We start from the raw sequence: 10,684 nt of genomic DNA on the forward strand, positions 1-10,684 counted from the left end.
ACTTTAGTTTAGGCATCTTCTACACCTATGGCACCAAGTTCTAAACATCCTTTGATCAGTCGCACTTTATACATTATTATTATGAGTTAGAGAATATAATATATAGATTTTTAAGGTTAGTCTTAGATATCGTCTAATTGATCAAAGGGAAAATAATGAGAAAAGAATATAATGGGATCTTTTATAAGGTGTGGAGTGTTTAAAGTGTGAAATTTTGATCAATAAAATATTCATGAAATTTAATGATTACAAGTTCCTAATGCTATCGTCATTGTTTTTTTTCAATTGTTGATTTTGCAGCGTCTTCTTTTAAAATAATTTAATTATTGTTTGGAAACCGATTTTGTGTTCTCTGTAAGTTTTTTACCCTTTTTAATAAATAAGATCTAGAAGAGAAATAATTTTTTTTCACCATAATCTTCTGTTTAAACAAGAATTTTAGGAGAACATTAGATGGTCGTATTACCGTACTCCTAATCTAAAGTATCTCTAGACCAACATCTCAATTGTTTTCCTTTAGCATATTATTGAGGCATTCTTACAGTTTGTTAACTATCTATATCAATATCTATATCTATATATGTTATTATAAAAGTATAAATATTTTACGTTAAATGTTAAACACCTATAATATCTCCGAAATATTAATTGACTTGTATACCCTTTTGTCATATTCTACCATGATTCTGTTGGTGTTTTGTTAATTTAAAAAATATCATATTTAAAAATAGAGTTTTAAACTAATACTATTTCTGGATTTCGATTCCCGGTCTAATATAAACAACTACTACAATCATGAAAGTAGAATTTTAAATCTTTGTGGTGAATTATGTCTAAGTTTGCTGATAAATTCCAACATTGGTTACAATTGTAATATAAAGTCAAAGTTAATTCCTAGAAGAATTCATATCCATAGTAGTTGAATTAGAGTTACTTTAGAGTTAGATAAAGTACGCACTTGAATAGGACACAAGTCACACAATACTTTACACCGAATAACATAAAAGATTTAAACTATCCAACAGTTGAAAGCTTATCTACATGGAATTATATTATTATTTTTATTGTTGTTATTATTATTATTATTATTATTATAAAAATACAAATTTTCAAGGCAAAATAAAGATTATTGATTGACATCGACATGCAATCATTAAACATATTGAATATTTACGTGCAACGCACGTTCATAGAGATTAGTCTATATTATATTAAAAGCACGACGACCCTTAGCGAAATGTCGTTCGCCTTTTTTACCTTTTAAAAATAGTTTTTACATTGGATAAAATCGTAATTAAATTATTATCCTAATATTTAGGAATTTGAAATCTACTAAAATTTTTATTATTAAATTCTTTCCTTATTTGAAGTCATAATTATTTTCAAGTCTTTGCCTTTTTTATTTTGTTTGAAATGATTTAATCATTATTAGAATCCAACTTAAATAAAATAAAACTCTAGCTTTGTCCAAATCCAAATTAAACGTAAATTTTACATCTTTTAGTCTAATTCTACCAAACTTATTGGCTATTCTGGTAAGCAAAAACGAAAAGAAGTTTTAAACACGTTAGGAATCTTAGAAAAGTTTTTATTTTCAAGTTCTTCCTTTTCTTTATTTTGTTATAAGCAATTTAATCATTATTTGACTCAAACTCAAGTAACACGTAAGCTTCGCACGCCTTTTAGTTCTTCCGAATTTTAAACAATTACATTTTCTAAATTTTGGTTTCTAATCACATTGGACAAAATTGTAATTTAATTTTTTAAATATTTAAAACTTTTAAAATTAACTAAATTTTGGTTAATAAATTTTTCATTATTTGAATTATGTTGAAAATCCTAATACTGTATTTAGAAATTCAAAATCGAGTATATTTCTACTAATAAACATGCATGGTTGTATAAATTTTGCATTCATATATGATTCAAAATGGTATACGCGGAATTTAGTCATGCAATTTCAACTGGTTTTTGATATTCAACGTTTTGATAATGAACTAAGACAAAATATCGGTAATATATCAATTTCCAATTTAGAACAAGGAGTTAACTCTTTAATTTCAAGAATATTTTTTTTGAGAACTTAAGTTTTTTCCAATATTTAGGAGATCTAAATCTACTAAATTTTATAACATTAAATTCTTCCTTTTTGAACTATATATAAAAAGTCCTATTATATTATATCTATTGCGCAAAATCTTTTCCTTATTTTATGTAACACAGTAATTTTATAAAAGACAAGTAATATCAAAAAATAAAAAAATCCACGGTAATAAGTAAAGAGTAGCTATTAATTGGTGTAGGTTTGAATTATTTTTTTGTTATAAAAGTATAACCAATTAAATCTATATTAGTAAAAATAAAAAAATAAAATAGAAAAAGACTAAGTAGTAAACTATAACTAATGTTGACACTTCTTCAATTTTTATTATTCTTAATTCTAGATTTTAATCGGTCATAGAGTTAATACTCATTGTGAATACCTAATTTTTGTACTGTTTTAACACCTCCTAAAGTCATTAGTGTTTTGTTGCTTTAATTATATTTTCCAACTTTTGTGTCTTTGATTGCATATTTCCTATCATAAAAAAAACAAAAATAGTTCTTTCTTTATTTGTGCATTTTTGGAATTAACTAACTATTCAATTGGTGAATTAATATAGTTAATTGATCATTTGAATAAGTTACTTAATTAATTTATTTATTTGTGTAAATTTAGTTTAATAAGTAGGATTAAGAAAAAAATTGGGCTAAATTTAAAAGAGAAAGTGGCCAAAAGTGCAAGATAAGGGGCTGCCCTTGAAAGGATCCGAAACGACGTAGTTTTGCCTCAAAACTACGTCGTTTCATTAAGTGACCCAAGATCAAATCTCACCCATTGATCACCCCTTGATCTAATGGTCCATATTTGATCTCTCAAGAGGTATTTAAAGCCTCAAAAATCTGAAAAATTCTCTCATTTCCCCAATAACTCTTTCTCTCTTCTCTCTCTTCTCTCCGCCGCCGTCGTCGCCTCCGGAAATCACCCACCTGCGGCGGCCAACCTCCAAATACTCCCAAATTCACACCATGTAATCTCTACAACCTCCTCTTTCCATATCTCCAAACCAAATCCTGCAAAACCCCCTCAAACGCCATGAATTTTAGATCTAGGAAACTCTAGCCGTCACTTTTTTGCCCAAAATCTTGAAGTTCTGGCCGCTACCACCCCACAATACCTACATCAACGGATAGAGCTCATCAAGGCCTACCTATTGATGTCAATTCCATCCCGAAAATCCGGTAACTAAAAATTCGGTCAAATTCCGGCGACCACCCCGAACACCCTCGTTTGGAAATACCCCTATTCTCATTTTCTTTGTCTATTTTTTCTAATTGTATTGTATTTAGTTTATGTCTAGCATAATTTTTGATTGATTTATTTATTTATTTATTTTTATTATGATTATTTATATTTATATTATTAGTTGTATTTAATCTATGTTAGCTTAGTCGTTCATAGTTATTAATCACTGATAATTAGTTATTCATTAGTTTTGAAATAGCTATTTGCTTAGTCATGATAGTTTATGATAGAAGTTTCAAGTGCTTAGTGAATTTGTTTTTATTGGATTTGATTATTTGAATTTTTGTGTTGATAAAAACTGAAATTAAAGAAGGAATAGTACAAGTTTGGTTGTTTTTACTGTCCAAAGACTTTGGAGTGCAAAACTCAAAAGTCATTGTGTGGTGACAAGTACAATACTTTTTGACAGCTTTTGAACAGTGTTTAGCACACAAAGTCAGTCTTTTGGACAGACTTTTGGTGAACCAAAATCTGTCCAAAAAATCTGATTTATTTGCCTATTTAAAGGGCTCTTTGCTCACTGAAAAGGGGGGACACTCTATTACACACTTTATCTTATACTGAGACACATCTTGGAGAGTTGCTTTTAGACATATATCTTTGAGAAAAATCAGCAGCTTAATACATATAACAAGCTGAAATTTCAAAATTTTGTGAGGATTATTTGAGTGCAAAAACCTCGAAAAAAATAAAAAGATCCCTTAGGTAATTTGTGAAGTTGATAGCTACCAGTTTCAAGTATCTTTGTTGAGTTTTCTAGGTTGTCTTAACACTTGAGTTGCTGCTGTTTCCACTGTATTTGCTGCTGAGTTTTTTGTTGCTGCACTGCTGTATTTTATTATTCCACAAATCAGGTAACTTTCAAATTCTTATATTGCAGATTCTTGATGATAATAAGAAGGATTTGATCCCGGTTTGGTTGATGGAACATATTAGATCTGATTTTGTTTCAAGATAAATGTTATATTAGTGTTATCATCATGTAAATCTGTTAATAATTAGTTAAATTATCGTTTTCCTCTTTATATATGTGATTGAAATTGCATTCTGTTAAGATTACTTAGTTTAAGGAAAAGATAACGACCCCACTTTTAACCATGTTTGTTTAGTTTGGGCTCTTTTCCGTGAGTTACTTTCATGATTTATGTATAATTATCTAAGAAAGACTTCTAGCTTTAAACGTTTTGATGCTTTGAATTATAGTCAACATAATGTTATACTTAATATAGTTCTTCTCTTTAGCATTGAAGTATTACCGTTTTTTGTAATTTTTATTTTTAGTCGTGATTTTTATATTGTTAATGAATATAGTTTGATTAGTGCCATGATTGGTGTAGATGAGTAGAAATATTATGTTAGTCCTTAAGAAATAGTTGGTTAAGAAGATAAAAGATAATAATTAGCATGTAAGTTTCTTTTATGAAAAAAATAATTTTTAGTTTGGACATCAATGTAAGAAGCAATTTGGGCTTAGAAGAATACTTGTTATTTTATGTTGTCTTGGTCATCGAGGCTCTTAAGCGACATGGGCCAAATAAGCTAAAATTTGTAGGCCCAATGACAATAGAAAGCAAGATGAGCATTTTCTTTAAACTAATAAATTGTCTTTTGTTAAATAAAATAAGTGGCCCAATACCATAAAAATTTAACATAAGCTTACCCGGATTTAATGTCTTGCATTAGTGAAAATTATTTTTAATAATAATATTTTTTTTCAGTCGAATAAGTAATAAATAAAAAAGAAGTGTTTTTTAATTAATTTAAGCGATAGGCAATTTTAGGCACGTTTGAGATGTAGACCATGTGTTCATACACGATCCTTGGTCAATATTATTTTTAATAAAGTAGTCATGTGTGCATTCCCGCTCCTTGATTTTTTAATATTAATTGTATTTAAACCATGTGTACCGACACGTTCTTTGTTTTAATACATATAATCAAATAAGGACTTTGTGTGCTTGCACGCTCTAGGCCAAAATTATTAATTATTAAGCAGCACTATACAATAGTAACTTAAGGCAAATAATACACACTTTATCCAAAAATAATTCAAGCCAAATTTTAGTCAATAAAAGCGACCGTGTTAGAACCACGGAATTCGGGAAATGCCTTACACCTTCTCCCCGGTTAACAGAATTCCTTACCCGGACTTAATTTTCGCACACCAATAATAATAAAGTCAAATCTTCATTTGATTAGGGATTCAAATAAAAGGTGACTTGGAACACCAACAAAATCAATTCCAAGTGGCGATTCTGTAAATAAAATAATCCCTACTCAATTTTGTCACCTTAATTGAAAAAATTCTTTAATCCACATAATATTATTTTGCGGGTAGAAAAAGGGGTGTGACAGCTCTGGCGACTCTGCTGGGGACTTCAAGAATTCGAGCTTGTACATTGACTTTATTTGGCTTTATTAATTTTTGTATATATTGTTATTTATTTCGGCCTAATGTATTACTTGTCGAGTTTTTACCGTTTTGATATTGTTGAACTGTACATATAAATTGTATCTTCTCTCGCATCCCTCTAAGTCTTCTGATAATTAGTTATGTTGTGTTTGCCTACCAGCATCACAAAATTTCTGTCTTGAGATAAAGCCAGTTAGCCTACGAGCTTCTGGTGAAGGATTTAGTCACACGTGTTTAGGTGGGAGAGCCGTTAGCTAGCCAGTGCTATTATACTACTGTGACGCTTGACGCTTCTCGGCTCGGGTTGTCCACCCGGGTAAGCCAGGTCTAGATACCATTTCCTTTAGGATTTACAAACTTAGAAGAACAAGCCACAAGCAATGAATATCCCTAGTAGGCTACGCTTTATTTGCATCATGTGCATTTGACTTAGCATCGCTCGACGCAGGGACCGAGTTCTATTTTAGGATAGGTACCTTGTTGAGACCATTATGTCATGTTATGTGCTACTTGTTGCATTATTTGGGAGGCTTGCATGTCGACCGACTTCAGCATAAATTAGTGGAATGAAAAGAGAAAAAATGATGTGGTCTTGTACATATGGTTTTTAAAGATTAATTTTCATAAAAATAAAAAAATAAAAAAAATAAAAAATAGTCGGTTTTGACCGAACTACGCGAATCTGATTCAAACCGGATGTGAGATACGTAGGCAAACCTCATCAGTTCCGGCCCCCGATTTTCAAAAATCCAAAAAGATATCTTCCTTTAATTGCTTCTTTAGAAGTTTCTTTTTTTGAGACCAAAAATCCAAAAATATTTTCTTCTTTTTTAAAAAAAAAAAAGTCTTTCTCCCAAAATCCAAAAAGAAATATTTTCTTTCTTTTGAAATTTAAAAAAAAAATCAAAAATCAAAAATATTTTTCTAAAAAATTTAGATATATATTTTATTTTTTTTATTTTTTTTTGAAAAAAAGTCTTTCTTTCACCAATTCCAAAAAAAAATTGAAAATATTTTCTTTGCTAGGAGATTTTTTCGGATTAATTGTATATGAAAAAAAAAAGAGTTAGTTTACCTTTTTATTTCTCATCCACCGAACTATGCGGGTCTGATTCTCACCGAATATGAGATACGTAGGAAAACCTCATCGGTTCCGGCCCCAATTTTTTTTAAAAAAAAATTCAAAAATAGTTTTCCTTTCCTTGATTCCCTCTCTAGAATTCTTTCCTTAGAAAATTCAAAAAAAAAAAATTAAATCCAAAATTATTTTCCTTCTTTTTCGAAGCCTTTCATTCGAAAAAAAAGAACAAAAAGAATCTTCAAATCAAAATCCAAAATATTTTCTTCCTTCTTTAGAATTCCTTTTTTTAAAAAAAAATTCAAAATTCCATAAAAAAGAAAAAAAAACTCAAAAACTATATTTAAAAGTCTTTATAAATAATAAAAAAAAGAAAAGAAAATGAAAAATGGGTCAGTCTATTCCCAATCTTCCTGAACTACGCAAGATCTGATTCATGCGGTGTCATGATACGTAGGCAATCCCCATCAGATTTGATTATTGCATCAAATAAACTGAAAAAAAAAGAGAAGAAAAAAAAAGTGTGACAAAAATAACAAAGAAAACAAAAAGCAAAAAAAAAAAAGAAAAGAAAAGGAAAAAAAGAGAACTCTGTGTCCAGTTTGACAAAGAAAACGGCAAAAAGTTACCATGAATATGCTGTCAAAGGGCGCGAACAAACCGCCATCGTAAAGACTCATATGGACGAAGCAGAAATGGTTACGGTCTTCCAATAGGCCCAAGAGGCGGATTACTTCCAGAACACGATGTCCGCTATGGGTAATCTGTTCGCCGAGACTATCAAAATTGGGGAGATGATCGAAAATGGTTTAAAACAACGGGTCGAATCTTGAGTTATGCTACCTTTAAAGCCACATCACAGGTCGTTGCACCGCCTCCCCTATGCAGTGATGAACACGCAACCTTACATACGGCCACTGCATTATACACAAAACCGAGATCCACTTTCCAAAAATGCCCGTTCTTACCAAGCTCCATATAATCCCCCAACCAAATGATCCCCAATACAATCCTTGCCCAAGAGAGCCTTTCAAAAAGAATCAGTTCACCCCTATTGGTGAATCATACTCGAGCTTGTTCCAAAAGCTAGTCAGGCTAGGTCTGTTGCAGCCAGTGGCCCCGAACCGGCCAAGCCCAGAGTCCCCCTCGCACTGGGCTAATGCTAGATGTGAATACCACTCTAGAGCAGTGTGACATGATACGGAAGACTGTTGGAATCTTAAGAGAGTAGTGGAAGACCTCATCGAGGTCAAGGCAATAATGCTTAGGGATGAAGATGCCCTTAATATGATGAACAATCCTTTGCATGTTCACACCAATGATCCAGTAGTTGGAATAATTCGTGAAGACGAGGAATTTGATCCAGCATTGAAAGCCATTGCATCCATTGCCGAGACAGAAGAATCAATTAAATGAAATTAATATTTCATTGTCTAGGAATGTTCTCTTTTCTTAATCTTGTCACCTTTCTTATTCTCTTTTTGAAGTTCTGTTGATGCAGATTTTAATAACATGACATGCTTGCGGACTTTATGCCCAGATCCTAAAACGCCGTCAGACCTCGAAATAATGAATCAAGAAGCAGAATATGTTAAAGATAAGGCTAGTGAGAAAATAAACAAAGAATTGGAACACTAGGCCTAAGCCAAGTCCAAATGAAATCGGAAGAAGTTGAAATTCCCTCTCTTCGGATCATTGTTGAAACCGAGATTAAGGATAAAGATTGGGTCAAGAACCGGCTTGGAACAATTGACTATGATTGATGAAAAACCTATGGCCGCAGTTTGCCATGGACAGTTGTACCAACAAAGAATGGCCCGTGCCTACAACAAGAAAGTGCGGCCCGGAAAGTTCGAAGTGGGGCAACTCATCCTAAGATGTATCCTCTAGCATCATGAAGAAGCCAAAGAAAAATTGGCTCCAGATTGGAATGGTTCATACATTGTAACAAGATTACTGCCAAAAGGGAGCGTCGAATTTGGGAGATATCGAAGGAAATGTCTCTGAGACAACTGTCTATACAGACACTGCCAAAAGATATTATGTTTGACCCTTTTTACGCATCTTTAATGTTCTCTGATTAGGATAACGAAGGCTTTCATTGTCACTACCCAAACACTATCAACCCTTTGCAAACCCTTTTGAGCCGGTTACTTTTCTTTGATTACCCTCTTTGGATCCTGGAAGTTTTATGGAAAAAAAAGAGAAAAGAAAAAAAAATGAAAAAAATAAATAAAAATCAAACAAGTTCATGTTAATTGAACTACGTTCGACTTGATTCCGAAAGGATACGTAGGCAGCCTCTCTCTGGGGTTCAGTCACACCAAAATAAAAATCAACATTTCCAAAAAAAAATAAAACTAGGGCAGTTGTTACAGATGATCGAAGATGGTTTCGCTTTAAAGGTTCCAAAGTTGTAATTCAATCCAAATCTTTTTTACCCAAATCCTTTTCAAGTCCTTCCGATCAATCAACTAGAATGTTCAAGAATTGGAGGATACAGTTACTTGGATCTGATACAACCAAATGAGAGAAATAAAATAAGAGAGTCTTATTGGTGAAAATCCTCACGGCCATCGTAGGGCATTACAGAGCAGAGAAAATGAAAATGAGAGAGTCTTGTTAGTGAAAACCCGCAAAGGGCACTATAAGGCGATGGTGAGAAGAGAAATAAGAGAGATTAGCTGGTGAAAACCCGCAAAGGGCACTACTGATCGAAAAAAGGATATTCACAACCATTGGTATTGACAATCCTGGGCATTGTTTCTCAGTTTTGAGGCAAAAGTTTTGATGAATTTCTGAGAGTCAGACAGTTTACACAGATTATGCATCCAGTCCAAAAAGTATGTCATGTTCATTGAAATCTCCATGTACTCCAGATAAGTCCTTCTTTCCTTTCCCCGAAAGGGATACCTCTTGTCTAAATTCATTCTACATTCTACTGTTTGTTTTTCCTTGAATCCCTTTTGGTCTAACTCTGAGGAAAAGAAGGGATAGCAAGACTGATTTACAGGACTCTGGTTTGATACAAGCTAATATGCAAAAAAGGCACCCAGACTCGGCATGGGCATCAAGTTGACCCCGACTGGCCATGGCGGCTGATGCTTCGAAATCAAAAACTCTGGTAAGGATGAAATCAAATTGAAAGTGCCTACAAGAGCAAAATGAAGTTGAAAAGATTAAGTCTCAAGTGGCTAACCGTTTTGGCAAAGGTTGAAAAGCCAAAGGTTCCCCCAATGCTCTGAAATTGAAGGTGTTGAGGAAAGAAGTCGAAAGTGAAATGCCACAAAGTAAAAATAAAGTTGAGAAAGTTAAGTCCCATGCGGCCAACCGTGGTATTCAGGAAGTCATCATAAAAAAGATGGGCACAAAGCCAAGCTGCCAAAGACATCAAGGCCACAAATCGACCATCACTTTTTCAAACTCACATTTTTTCTTTGTTTGCAGCAGGAACAAAGCAGTGCAGAATGTCGATTCCTAAAGGACGAATGTCACCAAAGGTAAGTTTTCGCAAAATCTCCATTTTCTTTTATTTTCAGCATGCATCACTATTGTTCATACATATCATTTTGGTAGCTTAACCCAGGTAGAACCTTTTCGCCTTGGTGGATCTAGCTCACAGTTCCGGGTAGAAGTACTCTTCGCCCAGGTTGTTTTTTTGTAGCTTAACCCAGGTAGAACCTTTTCGCCTAGAGGGATCCAGCTCACAGTTCCGGGTAGAAGTACTCTTCGCCCAGGTTATTTTTTCGTAGCTTAAACCAGGTAGAACATTTTCGCCTAGGGGATCCAGCTCACAGTTCCGGGTAGAAGTACTCTTCGCCCAGGTTGTTTTTTCGGAGCTTAACCC

The sequence above is a fragment of the Nicotiana tabacum genome, chromosome 4 (genome assembly GCF_000715075.1).
Source record: "Nicotiana tabacum cultivar K326 chromosome 4, ASM71507v2, whole genome shotgun sequence".
Classification (NCBI taxonomy): domain Eukaryota; kingdom Viridiplantae; phylum Streptophyta; class Magnoliopsida; order Solanales; family Solanaceae; genus Nicotiana; species Nicotiana tabacum.